Source organism: Rhinatrema bivittatum, chromosome 3, assembly GCF_901001135.1.
Source record: "Rhinatrema bivittatum chromosome 3, aRhiBiv1.1, whole genome shotgun sequence".
Taxonomy (NCBI): domain Eukaryota; kingdom Metazoa; phylum Chordata; class Amphibia; order Gymnophiona; family Rhinatrematidae; genus Rhinatrema; species Rhinatrema bivittatum.
The window spans coordinates 40,054,969-40,073,332 of NC_042617.1; positions in this window are offsets into that span (position 1 = coordinate 40,054,969).

Here is an 18,364-nt window from a genome sequence, read left to right on the forward strand (position 1 = left end):
TGGGGATTGGGGACAATAGTGAAGGTGTCGGAATGAGAGAGTCAAGTGAGTGGTTGGAGGGGCAAGAGCAAGGGGGTAAGTGATGGGAGGTTTGATACTTAGGAAGGGGATTATGGGGAGGTGGTTGACTAGAGGTAAGGGATGGGGTGGCGGAGAGGCAAGAGTGAGGGGATGGATGGTGAGGACAGTAGCGAATGAGGGAATCGGAGGGAGAGTGAATGAGGGGATGGGACAAGAGTCGGTTTGGGGGTGGGGCAAGAGCGAGGGGACCCGAGGGATGCAGGGAAAGAAACAGTGAATGACAGAATGGGGGCAAGAGTGAGGGGGTTAGAGTTGTGGGGTCAGCAGTGAGTAAGAGGAGCAGAGGGAGAATAATTGAGGGAATGGAGATGGGGCAAGAGTGAATAAGGAGATCAGAGGGGAGGATGGGGATGAATGGATTGTGGGCAAGAGAGTGAGTGAAATTGAAGTAGCTGTGGAGTGTGAGTGAGAGGATTGGAGGAGAGGGGTCGACAAGAAAATTTGGTGATCAGAAGGGCTGTGAATGAGAGGAACAGAAGGGTGTAAAAGGCAGGAATGGAGTTGAGAGGAAGTTTAAGTTTTAATATATTATTTGTTTGACCAACATTTTTATAATAAATCAAAGCAGTGAACAGTAAAGGGTGCGAGTGAATCCCTCTCCATATCCTGGATCCTTTTCCCCTAATCAGGATTCCTTCTCTTTCTCCTCCCCCTTCCTTGATCCTTTACCTCTTCTCCACTCATTCATTTTCCCTGTAATCCATGATTCCCCCTTCCTCCTGCAGCTCTATTCCCCCTCCAACCTCTATCCTATCGCTGCTGCTTGAGATTCCTTCTCTGATAGTCTCTCTCCTACCATCTCCCAGATCCCTTCCACTTTTCGCTATCCCCCTCCTCCCTTCCCAGTATCATCACTAACATCCCTTTCCCCAAAAACAAAGAACCAAATAAATTAACTGGAGACAGAAATGTCAGAAAATAACTTAATTTTTATAAAGTAAAAGAAAAATATACATTAACTAGCAACTGTACCCATTCTACGCCCGGGCGGCGAGCCTTTTTATTGGCACATCTGCTCTTGTTTTGAGCAGAATTTCCCTAGAAATTCACTGTAAGAGTGTCCCTTCCACATACACACACCCTCATACAGGCTCCCTCACTCTCTGGCACACACACACATATCTCCTCATACAGGCTCCCTCTCTGAAACCCACACTCAAGCATCCCACGCACTCCCCCTCTAACCAACCAAGTTGTCTTTCGCACACCCCCTCTCCTCTCTCACACACATTCTCTCTCACCGGCATCCCCCTCCCCTCATATAGGCTCCCTCTCTCTGAAACCCACACTCAAGCATCCCCCCACCCACCCTCTCTTACCTCCCATGCTCTCTCACACACCCTCCCCACCCCCTCTCAGCAACCATGCTCTGTCACCCCACCTCTCTCACACACACTTTCTCACTCACCGGCATCCCCCCAATGCTCTCTCTCACACCCTCCTGCTTTCTCTCACCCTCCCCACCCTGACACACATTGCCTCTCAAGGGTGATAAGGGAGAGTAAGGAGTGTTGCCCTCCCCTCCCCACCATACACACACACACATCTGGAAGGCAGAGGGCAGGGATCCCAGGGCTGCGGCAGAGTTGTTCACTTTTGAGAAATCTACAAATATTATTCCCGACACCATTACTGGCTTCTCCCTGCCTGCCCCCTTTCCCATTATTTCAAATCATTGAAAGTGACAGATATTCCTCCCCCCCATCACACTGTTGAGCAGGATTCAGCTGCTCAGGGCTGAGTTAATTATCCAGATCTTAGGAAGAGGATTCCATGTGCCTAAGCCTTAAGACTTTTAAGTCCATAGCAATGCCCTCTGCTTCTATAGCTGGCAGCTAAGATCTTTCCTTTGCACTCTGGATCGGTAGAACTGAGTGCATTGGATAGGTCGTTGGTCTTTTTCTACCATCATCTGCTACGTTACAATCGGTAACATGTTGTTTCTATGCAAATTAAGTATGTAATTAAAAATGCATAATTTTTATTCATACTAATAAACAGTATTGTTATGACCATCGGTCGCAGACGGCTGCGACCGCTATTACTCTCTTTGTGTGTCTCTGCTCCTTCTCCTACGGGAAGTCTCGCGGTGGTAGCTAGCTGCTTCCGACCCTCATGGCTCTTCAGGGCGGCGAGGACGCCGCCGACCACCATGTCTCCCCTGGTCCTCCCTAGGCGCGCGTGCGCTCCATGGCCCTCCTTTAAGGTCTCCAGGGCAGGAACCTCAGGGGCATCTCCCCTTGATGACATCACTAGCCCTGGCCTCTTAAGCACCATTGGGGCCTGACTCAAACCGACTTGACAGCGAGTTCCGTCCTTGCTGATTCCTGCTCTTCGCTCTACGAAAGTTGGTGCTTGTTCCTGCGACAGCTGGCATGAGACTCTCTTGGGTACCCGCTCCTCGGGGGCCCTGTTCCTGTCTCTGGGTATCCACTCCTCTGAGGGCCCTCCGCCTGTTCGCTGTCTACCTCCTACTCCCGCTCCTCGGGGCTAGGCCTAGCACAACCCTACAGTGTCTCTGCCTCAGTGTACCCCGCTTCGTGGACCATTGCCGTTCCGCGCTGCAGCAAGTCTCTGCCTCAGTGTACCCCGCGCTGCGGACCTTCACCACTCTACACTTCAGTGAGTCTCTACTCAGTGTACCCTGCGTTGCGTGCCATTACCATTCCACTATCTTTGGAGACCCACAGGCGAGAACCCCTCCCGGGGCCCACTACCTCAACACTCGGCTTCCTGTTGCCTACACTGGTGTAACCTGCTACGCAGACCATTGCCTGCACTAGGACCAGAGACTGTGCCATGCTTCCCTGCTCCTCGGGCAGCGGCGCGTGCTTCTCCAGAGACTCTAGGCTTACCCGTGTCCCGGGCAGCCTATGTTCCTCCACCTATACTGTCACTCACGGCGGCTCCACCCCTGGGGGGGGTCGCTCTTTCACGCATTCTCCTTACTCTGCATACATTCCCTTCCTCGGGGTCTGTTCGGTCTCCCACCACTAGTGGGAGCTATTCTGAAGGGCCAACCTTCACACAGTCTCCAGTCTCTACTCTCCTGTGCCAGTGGACTGTACTACGCTTGGCAAGACCTCGCCTCCCGAAGGTGAGGCTCAGTGGGGCTCCTCCCCGTGGGCGGTTCCACCTCTCACCTCGGGCCAAGTGCCCACTAACCCACAAATCCTAACAAGTATTAACTTTCAAAAGTTAGTTGGGGGGGGGGTAGAGGGGTACAAGGCTGAAGGTTGGCCTGGGGGGGTACCTAATTTCCTTGCACCGGCTCTGATTTGACTTTGCTTCTGTCTCCTGAACACTTGTTACGGTTCTGGTTTCACAATAAACTAGCACCGCAGATTCACACACCCATAACCATTGTTTTCAAATGTTGCCTTCCCTCTTTCAGTGCAATGACCATAGTGGGTTTTTTTTGTTTTGTTTTTAGGGTTATGATATTTGATTTGCTCATCAGACAGGAGGTCTTTTGTCTTGCTGTGTGTCAGTGTGAAGCAGGATGGCCCCGCCTGCTTCCCAAACAACGCAAGCCAAGCCAAAGCTGCAAGTCACAGCCATGTATCGTCCATCTCTGCCCACAGCACTAGGGTTGGCAACTGGCTCCAGATTTTCAGGACAGCTTGATCCAGTCCTGGTTTTACCCCATTCCATGCTGGGACTTATTCTGATTTCCCTACTGCATTCCCTAAGAAAAGCAAGAGGTTACCCATCCAAGACTCCTGCCCAGGATGCACTTATACTATCAAAAACCAAATCTTATTTCTTAAATTCCCTTTCCTAGGCAGCAAACCTTTTAGCATAACAACCTGACTGCGGTGGTAGGCAACTTTCTGTGTGCTGGAATTGTGCATTAGTTGTAGCAACAATTAAGGGAAAAAAAAAAAGATTCAATGAATAGTGCCTTGAAAATCTCTTCATAGAATATATTTGATATTCTCAAGTAACAAAAATCAATGTTATTTTATTTCTGTTTCAAACCCTGTATGCATAATACAGTTCTGTTGAGCACCTGTCAGGCTTTCCAGCTCTCTACAGAGAGACCATGAGCAGTGCCTTTAAGTTCGCTGAGAGTTAGAAGACAGTATGGGGCAGATTTTGTAACCTACGCGCAGGCGTAGATTTGTGCGCGCAACCTGGTGCGCACAAATCTACGCCCAATTTTATTACATGCACACATGTTATAAAATCCGGGGTCGGTGCGCGCAAGGGGGTGCACACTTGTGCACTTTGCACGCACTGAGCCCTAGGGGAGCCCCGATGGCTTTCCCTGTTCCATCCGAGGCCGCTCTGAAATCGGGGCTTGTGCGCGCAGGAGCGGGTTTTCGGGGTTACGAGCGTAACCCTTTGAAAATCTGCCCCTATGAGTTTAGATTTTAGATTTTCAGGCCCACTCGGAAGAACCCGGCTCACCCTGCCTGGGGATCCTGAGCAGGGTCCGGAGAGCATTCCTTTCAGTCCACTATCTATGTGGTTGGGATATTTTCCCTCTGGGTTGATTTTTTTGGGGGGTTTTTACATTTTTCTGTGATAGGAGCCTTGCGAGACCCTTGGGCCAGGGCACGGGGAATCCTGGATTTGGGGTGCCTTTGGTAGGGAAGACCTCCAAACCCTCAACGAGGAAGGAGGTAGGGCTGTGACCTGCTGCAAGGAGGATCTTCCGGTGTTAACTTCAGTTTAAAGGGGAAGGGACTTCGGTTTGTGAGATCCAGGAGGAAGATCTTTGGCTGCCCCCCTTTCCTTCCTGCATTGGAGGAGTGGGAGCTGCTTCTCATAAGTGGATCCCTCCCAGAGAGAGAGCCAGAAAACCGAAAGATCACCTAACTGTGAGTAAGGCCAATTTGATACTTTTGAGGACGCCCAGCCAAAGTCTTCACCCCCTAGGGAAAGAGAGAGAGGATTTGAACTCTCTGTGCCGAGACTGTGACTTTCCATTTTTACAAGCCTTGGGAAAAGGGGTTTTCTTTTCCATCCAAAGGATACCTTGACCACACGGGAGCTCTGCTTACGTATCCAAGCCCTGGAGGATGGGTGTTTCCCTCGCCCTGGGACAGCGATTCCTGCCCAGATGCAGCAGTTACTACCCCTAACCAATAAGCCTGATACCTCACTTTTGATGCAACTCCAACATTGCTCTCTGCTTCAACGGCAGGGGGGTGGCGGGAAATTGGAATCAAACGGTAACCAACCAGGGCCCTGACCTTGCTGGTCTGGGAAACTGATAAGGGTGGGAGCTTGCTGGGCAGACTGGATGGGCCGAAGGGTCCTTTTCTGCCGTCACTTTCTATGACAGAGGGAAAAGAACTGCGATAAAAGAGAAAAGCTGTGGTGCTGTGGACTGAGTTAATTGCACCATTTTTCATCGCATTATCATATTCAGTAAAGGCTTTTAATCTGGACACTAAACCAGAGGCTCCAGTGTGGTTATTGGCACCAACAGCACACAGTGATGGTAAAATACTCCCCTCCCAGGGCAAGAAAAGTAACAAAAGAGTCACCCCTAGCACTCATGGCACTGAACATTAAGCCTTGTCCCCCACCAGCAAAGGATCCAGACTCTGAGGGAAAGAGATTTTGTGGAGAGGTTCCAGCCCTGAAGAAACAGTAACATTTCTTTTATGGTGTCACAGTGGATAATACTTTGAAATCGTCAGCTCAGTGTGGTGCAGCAGTCAAAAAAGCAAACAGAATGTTAGGAATTATTAGGAAGGGAATGGTTAATAAAATGGAAAATGTCATAATGCCTCTGTATCACTCCATGGTGAGACCCCACCTTGAATACTGTGTACAATTCTGGTCGCCGCATCTCAAAAAAGATATAGTTGCGATGGAGAAGGTACAGAGAAGGGCCACCAAAATGATAAAGGGGATGGAACAACTCCCCAATGAGGAAAGACTAAAGAGGTTAGGGCTGTTCAGCTTGGAGAAGAGACGGCTGAGGGGGGATATGATAAAGGTCTTTAAGATCATGAGAGGTCTTGAACGAGTAGATGTGACTCGGTTATTTACTCTTTCGGATAGTAGAAAGACTAGGGGGCACTCCATGAAGTTAGCAAGTAGCACATATAAAACTAACTGGAGAAAATTCTTTTTCACTCAACGCACAATTAAACTCTGGAATTTGTTGCCAGAGGATGTGGTTAGTGCAGTTAGTGTAGCTGGGTTTAAAAAAGGTTTGGATAAGTTCTTGGAGGAAAAGTCTATTAACTGCTGTTAATCAAGTTGACTTAGGGAATAACCACTGCTATTACTGGCATCAGTAGCATAGGATATACTTGAGTTTTTGGGTACTTGCCAGGTACTTGTAGCCTGGATTGGCCACTGTTGGAAACAGGATGCTGGGCTTGATGGACCCTTGGTCTGATCCAGTATGGCATGTTCTTATATTCTTATGGCCCCATCAGTGTGCAGTCCACACCTAGGAATGGGGTTACATATAGAAGAAATTAGTTTCCAAAAATTGTCAGAACTTTGCATAGGGTACTCAGGGACTGCAGTTGGGTGAGGGTGGGTAGGAATTAATACAATCTTTACAGGGGGTTAGGGGAGGTTAGAGGGAATCCTCCTGCTAACCTGCCTTTTCACATCAGACTAGTTAGCATGGGGAATTCCCTGGTAGCTAGCATAGCATTTTTGTGTTAATGTCCACATTAGTACCAAGGCCACACTACTGAGGGTAAATGTTTGCAGGCCTTCAGTAAAATGTATTGCATAGCATGCTAAGTCCCATTTTAATATGCACATAAAAATGCTGCCCAGCTGTTTGCAAAAACTTTTTTAATGCAAGTTATATTGCCTGAGTCTCTTAAGGATGTAAGTATATGTACCCAAGAAGAGACACAAGACTAGGGAATATGATAAAGACATTCAAATATTTAAACGGTATTAACAGCATATAAAAACCAAACTTGTTCAGTGGAAAATGAGCTCTAGAACAAGAGATCATGATATGAGGTTCTTGGAGGATCGACTCAGATCAGGAGTAACATCAGATATTATTTTTAATGGAAAGGGTGATGGATGCCTGGAATGCCCCCTATGAGTGGGTGGTGAAGGCTGAATTGGCAATGGAACTTCAAGCAGGCATGGGATAAGCACAGAGGATCCTTAGTTGAAAAAATAAAAGTGAAGAGACAGCAGAAAACCTAAATCACTGGGTCTGTCCAGCAGGCTGGAAGCATAATAGTCACTAGAAGTCCTTGTGGAAATGCAGATGCTCAAGTAGAGGGGAATTTTGCCCAGCTACATGGTCCTCATGTTAACAAGGGTCAGTGCGGTGGATCAGTGTGGGTGGAGCACCATCCAGAAAGGCCAAGGGTAGGCTGAGAGGCCGGACATTCAGGCAATGGCTGTGCTGGTGTCGGTGGCTGCTGAGCTATTGTGGGACCTGGTGGTTAGACATAGTAGGGAAGGGGTGCTGGATTTTAACCAAAAGGGGATCTTGCATGCACTGCTCCTCAGGAGGATTCAGTATAATGGAGGAAGACAACTAAAGCTGTCTTGGTGTGATAAAGCCCTGCTTTCATGCACACTGAAGCTGCCTGGAGTGACAGGACAACTAGAAACTCCAGTAGACAGAGAGAGCTCTGACGGCAGGTCCACAGGGAACTCTGTTTCAAAAGGAGAAAGTAAACTGAATGAGAGTTGGCTAGGAGATTATAAAGCCAAACGCAACAGGACTGCTGGGAAATATAGTTTGGGGACCTTTGGCGGAGGACCGATGGAAATAAAAGCAGGCACCACAGAAAGCTGTGTTAGTAATTGGGAGACACAGCTGAGGCAAATGGCAAAGCTGCTAGTTTTAGTTCAAGGGGTTAAAAAAAAAAATAAATTGAAAGCTCTGTTTACAGATCAGACCAGAGGAGAGAGACAGCACCAGATGGGGAGCCAGAGGGAAAAGGCTTAACCGGACCCAGAAGCAGAAACGCCTACAGCCTTTGCCTCTAGGGTTTAAATCAGAAAAAGGTACTGTTGGGAATAAATGCGGTATGATCCTAGGAATCTGGGCTGGCGTAAATCTGACTTCTAGGGTAACATTCTGGGATGATCCGGGTCTTGCAGAAGTTGGCATGTTGTCGCACAGAGAACTGTCTGCGGGTTGTGCAAGGTCACGATGGTGACCTGTGAGACTGGGAGAACGCCCTACGGCTGGCAGCTGAGATACATCCCTGGCAGTGGAGAGACGGGGCAAACTGGATGGGCCAATTCGTCTTTATTTGCTATCATCTACTCTTTTCCTATGGACATGGTTTACTCGTTTAAATGTTGCTTTATACACCGATTGTTTATAACTAATGATATTGTTTTAGGAAGTCATTTGTTGATCGAAGTAGCTCCTGATATTTGCATTTCTCTTCATATCAGGTTTTAAAAAGAGAATTGTGTTCTGATCCTTTCAGTGTGCTATTCTTTGCAATAAGCTTTGACCAACCCTAAACCAGCTTGGACATGTCTTATTAAAAAAAAAAAAAAAAAAAAAAGGACAAATGGCATTAATAAATGAGTTCTCACAGTTTACAAGCTTCTGCAATCCTGGTCTTTCATCCCTTGCTTATTGTGTCAGCACCAGACTGTCTGCCATGTGTTAGCAAGGGTTCTGACATACTGCAGTGGTATTGGATGTAAAAGACGTCAAAGATGGAACGACTCTGTTGGCAAGCACCAAAACACAGATCAGATTTTACTGCTTAAGAATTTCTACTTGATGTCATGTACGCAGAGGGACTGTACGGGCAAACGCTTGAATCTTTGGAGCAGTGGCGCCAATCGTCAAGCCTTTAACCCTAGCTACTGTTCATTCGCACATCTCATTCATAGTTCAATTACATTAAAAAGTACAAACAAACAAAAAAAAAATCAATCACAAAGTAAATCTGGGCCCGGTAGCTGCACACTTCCAGGGGGGAGGACTTGGGTTTGATTCTTGGGCCCAGCTAGCGTTCACCAGGCCAGCAGGGGTTGGGGAATGCTGAGGGAGCAGCGTTCACAGCCCCTTGGGGTGGGGGGGGGGGGGGGGGGAGAAGTGCCAGTCATCATGCAATGGTTGGCAGCCAGTGGCTGGACTTAGGGACCATGACTGAAAGGAGCCCTGGGCCTGGTGGTGCACTCACTGTCACCGCAATGGCTGGGCTAAGAGAGTTGGAAGGAAGAGAAAAACAGAGGGAAAACCAACGTACTTGTGACTGAAGGCTCGGGGGACTGTAGCCCAATGGACCCTGGTTCCAACTGAGCTGGAAGCCCAAGAAGCAGGAGGAAACTGCCGGGGGCCTTCTACACCCCCGTAAATATACCTGGGCATGTATTTTTCCATGTCCTTAATGTCAAGAAGGGTGTCATTGCCCTGAAGCCTTACCCACATCCTCCTGCAGAGTCCGTTTGTATATTAATTGCTGGTCGGAGTTCTTTTTTTGGGGTCTCCTGGCATTGTCTCTCTGCTGTTGGACATAGTGCTGCAAGTAATATGCTTTTCATTTCTTCACAAGTGTTAGCCTGTATCTTGGACTAATTGCTTGGAAACCAAATTTTCAAATTTATTTCTAGATTATGCAAGGCAGCCTTTCAAATATCCACTGCTGCAGAAAGAGATGATTAAAGTGGAAGAGCACCTCAGAGATTATCTGCAAACAGTGTTATTTGTACATTGCATTTTGGGACTATTTCAATGCAAGTAGTGCCTGCAAGACCTATGTAACCCTTCCTTAAAGTACAAGTCAAGTATGGAAGAGGACATAAAGTTATTTGTAAGTTCTTTGGGGCAGGGACCCTGGCTAGCTTTTATTTCTCCTCCCATCCCAAGGTATAGGTCCTTCGGACTAGGGGTGGAAAGGAGTCCTCTCTAGTCCCAGTATGAGGTGACAAATAAGCTGTGCTGGAATTTCCTCTTTCTGCTGTGCGCAGTGTGTTGTGTGCCAAACAAACCACACTTGGACCACGTAAGCAGTGTCCAAAATAATGCTTTATGGATACAGTTTCGTTGAATGACACAATTAAATATGGTAAATCACACACCACAGTCTCTGCAGGTTCTCTCTTAATTACAGACCTTCTCTCCTCTATCTGTGCATTAGTCATTATTAGGCCAGGAACCCATCCACAGTTCTGGATTAGATTGTGCAGTGGTCCCTCTGGACATCGGCCCCCTTGGATGGTCGGGAAACCCCTCCCGGTGGCACAACAATCTATCTTGGCACAGAGTTAATGTTTCTGTCCCTCAGGGCTCTTTGTGGATGCCAGATGGGTGTCATTGTGGTGAACGTGGACCCTTGGGCCGACTAGAGTGTAGAAAAAAATAGAAAAAGATAAAGGAAAGAGTTGAGTTCTCCCGCATGACTTATCCAGGTAAGTGGCGCTGCTGAATATCCTTGCCATAGTCAGCGATCACCACTTAGCCAGATAAGCCACTTAGTCAGATAAGCCACTTAGCCAGATAAGCCACTTAGTCAGATAAGTCACTTATCATTGGCTTTTTCTTTTGTATTTAGCTGCATAACTCAGGGGCAGGGAATAGGAGGATCGGGGAGGAGTTAAGTTAGCCATATAACTTATCTGGCTAACTTTAAGATATCTGGGTAAATGCAATGGCCAGATAAGTTAGCAGCTGAATATTGCCTTTAAGATTGACACTCCACATTAATTGGAGCCTGAATCCAAAAGAGAGAGATTCTCATCCATATTTGCTTTTGATAGCAATCTCACTATAGTTTCATCTCTGTGCAGTTTTGCTGCTATCAACAATGCATTATGATATGAGAGCAGTTGGAGAGGAAAATAAACACTTATTATTACGACTTTAGTAAAACCAAAGGTGGAGTGGAAAACCTGGAACACTACTTGCATCACTACTTGCAGACACAAACAAACAGGTGGCCAATGATATGTTCTAAAAGAACTAAAACTAGAAATTGCAAACACACACCGATTTGCAATTTGTCCCTGACAACAGCTGCCATACCAGAATGCTGGGGGAGCGTTCCCAATTCCAGGGAGATGTGTGCCCTTGGACCATGACACAACTGCAGAGAGGAGCCCCGTGGAAGCACCACGGCAGGCAAGACATGTCCAAGCATGGGAAGAGCAGACTGACCACCGCCCTAACCTCTGCTGAATCTGCACGCACCGGTAGAGACCCAGCAATGCAATGCTGGTCTCTTGGGTAGCCCTCCGGCCACTTGATAGCCCTTTCGGACCTGCCAGTAGGGAGCGGCAGATGCGGTAGGACGGACAGAGGTTGAGGACTGGCTATGGTACTGGAACTAGGAACACAACGGGGGCCTTGGACTTGGACTAGGCTTGAAGATTTGAACAAGGTGAGGGAACTTGGAACTCAGGAGAGACGAGAACGCTTGGGACTTGGAACTCAGACACAAGATGCTCAGACGTGGAAGGAAATCAGACGTAGACTGAGGAGGGGTCTCCAGTTACTCAGATGAGGACTCTTGGAAGGACTCTGACAAGGAACTTGGAAAGGCTCACACGAGGACTTGGAACTGAGAAGGACTTCAGACAAGGACTTGGAACTTGGAACTTGGAACTCGGATGAGACAAGACAAGACAAGGATTCTTGGAACTTGGAACTTGGACGAGACCACTTGGAACTTGGAAGGGATGAGAACAAGGATACTCGGAGACTTAGTCAGGCACTGCCCCTCAGGGCGCCCTACACAGCCGATGTGGGCTGGTCGCGGACCACCCTGTCCCACTGCGCACCCTACACAACCTGAAGAGGCTGGTTTGGACCATGCAGAGAGCGGAACATGCACTGGACTTAGGCTCAGGATGAAGGAGGAATCTGGGCAGTGCTCGAAGACAGATCCAACCTGAAGAGAGCTCCAGCCACCAGAGATGGACACCGGGTGAGATGACGCTGTACCCGGAGCTAGGGACTGACAGTACTTCAGGATCAGAACTGGACAAAGGACAACAGGATCGAGGCGTGGAACCTGGAACTCAGAACATCAAGATCAGGACTTGGAACTCGGGACTTGGAACATCAGGACTGGAACGTAGGACATCAGATATGAAAGGACACTGGTACCTCAGGACATCAGGACATCTAGGTATCTGGACATCTATGGCATCTGGACATCAGGGACCTCAAGAGAGGAGGACCTCAGGGACATCTGGAACATGACGGACGAAGACATCAGAGGACAGAGACATCTGGACATCCGAAGACAAGGGGACGTCAGGACATCTGGAGACAAGTAGAGCTGGACATCAGGAAACATGGAGACGGGATCCGATGAGAGACCAGGACATGGAATAAAGATCAAGATGAAGGTTCAGGAACCATGGACGAAGACGAGGAGTACCAACGAGGAACAGAATGCCTTGAAGAAGTGAAGAAGGATCACGGAGGACTCCTGGAATGAGGAGCTAGAACTGAAGATCCAGGAGAGGTCCGACTCCATGACCAACTCCTTGTGAAGGCGAAGACTGAGTGAAGGAAGGCCCTCTTTATAGGACTGAAGAGGAAACACCTAGAGGATGTCAGCAGGAGGAGCTCAGAAGGACTGCCCACCACTGGCAGGGGCAGGACCATGGAGAGCGATGTCCTGCAGTGAAGAGGAAGCAAAGCCTTGATGACGGTGGCTCCCTGCCACGAAGAAAGAAGATTGATGGTGGCTTCCTGCCGCAAGAAGAGGAGCTCCAGAGCGGCCTCCAGGCTGCAGAAGAGGACCTTGATGATGGTGGCCTCCGGGCCGTGAAAGAGGAGCTTCAAGGTAGCCACAGAAGAGGAAGCTGAGGGTGGTTCCATGCTGCACAAGAAAACGAAGAATGTCAGCGGCCTCCGGGCCGCATGGAGGTACGGCAGAAAGGCCCGCCGTGCAGGAGCGGAATGTGGGTGGTCTCCGGACCGCGGGAAGCATGGCAGGGGCCTCCTGGCCGTGAAGGCTGAAGGGCAGCGACTTCGGCCGCACAGGGACGGCATCGGCGGCTCCAGCTGCACGGAGAGCGAGCAGCGGTGGAAAAAAGCAGCGGCTTCCAGGTCGTGAAGATGGACGGGGGCTTCACTCAGGCCGCAGGAGAGGTAAGAGGCTGCTCGTGGCTAAGCCCGCGGGCAGCATAACATAGAGGATGGAAGGCGACCAATGTAACTCCAATTTTTAAGAAGAACTCCGGGGGCGGGGGGGAACACCAGGAAATTATAGATCTGACGTCAAGACCGTGTAAAATGGTGGAGACAATTATAATTATAATTGAGAATAGCCATTGTGGATTTTGAGAAGACAAGTCATTTCACACAAATCTCTTAGAAATTTTTGAAATTGTAACTAGGCACATGGATTCTGGTGAACGTAAACATTGTGTATTTGGACTTTAAAAAGGCATTTGACAAAGAGGTTACTCTGGAAACTGATAGGCTAAGGAATAGGAGACAGCATACATTCATGGTGAAAGGGGAAAAGGCAGAGAGTAAATGTCCAGTTCTCAGACTGGAGGGGGCTGCATAGTGGAGTGCCCTAAGGGTTGGTACTAAACCAAATTATCTAGAATACAGAGTAAAGAGTATGGTTGCACAGATGATATCAAACTATGCAGGGTAGTTACAACACAAGCTGATAGAAAAATTGGGAACATGGGCATTCAAATGGTAAATATAATTTAATATAGACAAGTATACACTTTACTCGGGTCCACTCTGGAAAGTTGCTATCGAGAGAGGATGCAAATCCCATGGACTGTATGCTGAAACTATTGGGGCAGTGTGCAGAGGGGGCCAAAAAAGCTGACCATATGTTAAGAATAATTTGGAAAGGTGTCAATGACAAATCCGAAGATATTATCATGCCTCAGTATAGTACTCTAGTGCGATCATACCTGGAGTACTGCATAGAGCGCTGGTTGCCCCATTCAAAAAAGTATATGGTTGTTTTTGAAGGTACAGAGAAGGGCAACCAAAATGGTGAGAGGACTGGAGCATCTCTCATATAAAGAAAGGCTAAAACACTTTGGGCTTTTTAGCTTGGAATAAAAGAAATCTGGGGATGAGACATGATAGAGGTCTACAAGATCATGAATGGAAAATAAGAACAAACCACAACCAGCAGTTGATTCCGCTGTCCAAAAATACTAAAACCAGGGAAAAGCCAATAAAATTGTATGCTAGCACTTTCAAGATGAACACAAGAAAGTATTTCTGTAGTCAGCAAGTAGTTAAATTGCCAAATGTAGTTACAGCAAGCAGAGAGCAGGGTTCAAGAGGGGTTTGGATGCATTCTTGGAAAACAAGGACATAAACAGACATTAGAGATTGGGCGGAGGCCAATTGGCTTCACACTTTTATAGATCTATAGGGAGCACTTAAGACGAATTGCTGTCATCTGATGACTCTCAGGCCAGTGTTGGAGACAGGATGCTGGGCTGGATGGACTATTGGGCTGATATTGGGCTGACTCAGCTGGGCTATTCTTATGGGGTTTTTTTCCATTTCATTGATCTTGATGCAATTGCCAGTATTATTTTGTTAGGATGAGAAATCATTCTGCTTGGAACCGCAGATTACCTCGAGAAAGACAATGCCTGGGAGAGCAATTGATCAATGGACTGACCAAATAAAGACCACAAAATACAGATAATAATCTGACCAGGCCAATCAGAACTGTATTGACTGCACTGGATTAAAAATCCACCACTGCACTTGCTGAGGGAAATGGGCATGTTTGTTATCAATCCTAGAGATCACAAATCATGAAAATGTTGTGAGGACTGCACAAGGTTTGTGTGCGGAGAGAAGATAACTGCCATGAAATTGTGTTCTCATGGTGTCAAGGAAAAAATGTACATTGAAACAGAGACACATGATGGCCTATCTAATCTTATCCATACCAACTAATTCAGTTTACAATTTCTATCAATCTCTCAGAGATCCCTTGAAAGTATTTTCTTGAAATCAAATACTGTCTGTTTCCAGCACCTCCTCGGGGAGATTGTTCCATGCATCCACCATCCTCTCTGTAAATAAACATTTCCTTAGATTTCTCCTGAGTACCCCATTTCACCCTCATCCCATGAACCCTCCTGTTATGTTTATGGGAGAATATGAACCCTGGGCTGAGATGAGAGGTGTCTCCACCCACAGGGAGGAGCCCTGTGAGCCTTACCGTCAGCAGGCACAGTCTCAGTGGTGTAGGACACAGCTAGAAGTAGAGAATGTTATAAATGGAGAAAACAATAATGTCCACAGAATAGCAGGTGTAATAGCACTGTGCTGGGCAATGAGGAATGCCCAGAGTGAGACCACAGATGAGAAGATCCGGTAGTGGCCTGCGGAGCGGGTTACGCCGGGGATCCCCTCTGATGAGTGAAGGCACTTCAGTAACACAGATCTGGTAGTGGCCCGCGGAGCGGGGTACGCCGATACTGTCGGTATAATAGATGTTGAAGAACTGGTAGAGATGCCGGAACCCGGAAATGGCTCCAGAAGTTGGTATGCAGATATTCTGTAGTGCAGGATAGCTGAATGACTTCAATCGAAGGAAGGCGGTAGTGGCCCTGGGTATGGAGTACACCGCGTGGAATCCTTAGCACATTTCAATAGCTAGACGTCAGTAGAGGTACCCACAGAAGATGGTTCCTGGAAAGAGAGAAAGAGACCTGAGAAGCAGGTCTGTAGCAATCAGGTAGGTAGGCCCTCCGAGCAGCAGATAGCCGGGAACGCAAGGGAGCCCCTGAGGAGCGGGTACTCAGAGCATCCAGATGCCAAGAGCAAGTCAGGAACAGGAAGTCCTTGAAGAGGAGAATTCAGCAAGACAGAACTCCTTGCTAACGTGTTGATGTCATCGGGAGGGGACGCCCCCGAGGTTCCCACCATGATGTCTTCAAGAGAGGCCCTTGCGCGTGCCTAGGTGATTCTGGGTCCAAAATAGCGTTCGGCAGCGTCCATGCTGTCCCGGGAACGCCGGAGAGGTTGACAGGGATTGGCAGAGGCCGCCATTCTTCCCAGACTAGATGGAATGGGGGAAAAAAGAGGTGAGCATGAGAGGTCGCAGCCGTCTGCGACCGCCAGGCATAACACCTCCTTCTAGAGCCTCCTTTCCTTTGAAAAAGGTTCACCTTCTGTGATTGGAAACCTGGGAGGTATTTAAATATCTCTGTCATATCTAGAACTATCTAGGAACTATCTAGGCTTCAAAAATCCTCCTCACAGCATCTAAAATATCAAATTCAACTTCCACAGATGATTCTAAAACCCAGGGAAAAATGGATTACAGTGGGCTCTGGTAGAACAAGACCTGTGACCCAGAGAAACCCAATCTCAACTGAGAAACATTCAGGATATCTGCCCCCGCTCCCACAGAGGACTCAAATATCCAGGAATACAACGGGCTCTGGTAGATTAAGGACTGGGGTTAAGAGACATCCTCTGACCACACTGATACCCATACATAATGCCTTTTCTGCATTGGAAACCGAAGCTGCTCCTCCAGACAATAAGTGGACATCTGTAAAGGAAGAAGCCACCCAATGCAACCAAACACTCTTAAACATTATCAAACCTCATATAAGAAAGCTCCTTCTGATAGGAGACTTTATCATTAGAGAAACTAATTTGGAATCTCTTTTCAAAGATGACACAAAAATTAAATGCCTTCCACAATTTTCAGCTGTCAGAAATGCAAACCAGGTAATCAGTGCAATTTTAGAAGAAAGTAAAGACTCTAATATCAATGTTATCATCCATCTTGGGACCAAAAACCTCACTAGAAACAATATCCAAGCAGTACAGAAAGATTTCCAGTGTCTGAAGAAGGAGATTAAACCCATAGTAAAGAATATTACCTTTTCTGAAATATCTGTTCACGGAAAGGGAACCAGATAGAAAATTCCAATACATGGCTCAAGACATGGTGTAAAGAAAGTGGATTTGGATGCATTGGAGGCTGGGGTCGAGTATGGAGAAGGAAAATACTGTACAATAAGGATGGCCTACATTTGACAATGGCAGGAAAGAAGATCCTAAGTGAGAAATTCCAGGCATACATTATCAGGCCTTTAAACTACAGGATGGGGGTGGCAGAAGGTGGCCAATGAAATTGGAATGCCACCCCCAAGCAATATAGGAAGTGAGAGTAGACAATAAGAAAATCAATTATCTGTACATTCCACGCATAAGCAAAGAGCAAGAAAAGGTGACTATGAAGATAAACAAACCAAGGGAGCAAAGCTGGAAAGTTATGACCACAAATGCTTGTAGCCTGGGCAAGAAAATCCCAGATCTGCAGGCCCTAATGGTGGAGGCAGTCTTGGAGACCTGGTTCACAGAGTCTAATGACTGGGATACAGCCATCCCGGTCTATAACTTGATAAGGAAAGACAGAGAGGACAGAAAAGTGGGAGGAGTAGCACTTTATGTGACCAAAATGCAGGGAGGTGGGGTAGGGAGGAAGCATTATGAGCTATCCTGAAATAAGACGATGATTCTTCCATTTACACTGGTGTGATTTACAGGCCTCCAACCCAAACTGAAGACTTGCATCGAGATCTGGTGAAAGACGTCCAAAAGGTGGGAAAGAAGGGAGAAGTGTTGATCGGTGGAGATTTTAATCTGCCAGATGTGGATTGGAGCATCCCTTCTGCAGAATCTGCAAGAAGTAGATAGTGGATGCCCTTCAAGGTGCTCTGCTCCAACAAATGGTAATGGAAGCCATGAGGGAGGGTGTGATCCTCGATCTAGTGCTCACTAATGGGGATAATGTCTCTAATGTCCAGAACATCAGAAGGTATGGTTCGATATCGCAAATGAGATACAGAGAAATCACACAAAGTCCCGAGTTCTGAATTTAAAAAATATGGGGATGTACCTGGAGGAAGAGCTAGAAGACTGGGAGAAAATGATCGAGGTACAACAACAGTGGGCCAAATTAAGAGGAGCTATTACAAAGGCAACAATTCTATATGTTAGAAAAATAAACAAGCGTACAAGGAAAAAGAAACCAATTTGGCTCCTAAAGGAGGTGACTAAAAAAAAAAATAAAGGCAAAAAGAACAGCATTCAGGAAATATAAACAGGGCCAGTGCAAGGGGATTAGGCACCCTAGGCACCTTCTGCCTTGCACCCCCCCCCAGTTGCGCCGCCCCACCCCACCCCCAGTCCCAACCCCGACTTCTACCTCCAGGGACAGGGACCACATGCCACCGTTCCCCCACTCCCTGCAGTGTCCCCCAAATTTAAATAAAATAACCCCTCCACCCTCCCGACCCCCCCAAGACTCACGAAAACCCCTGGTGGTCCAGTGGGGGGCCCAGGAGCGATCTGCCACTCCCAGGCTGTCGGCTGTCA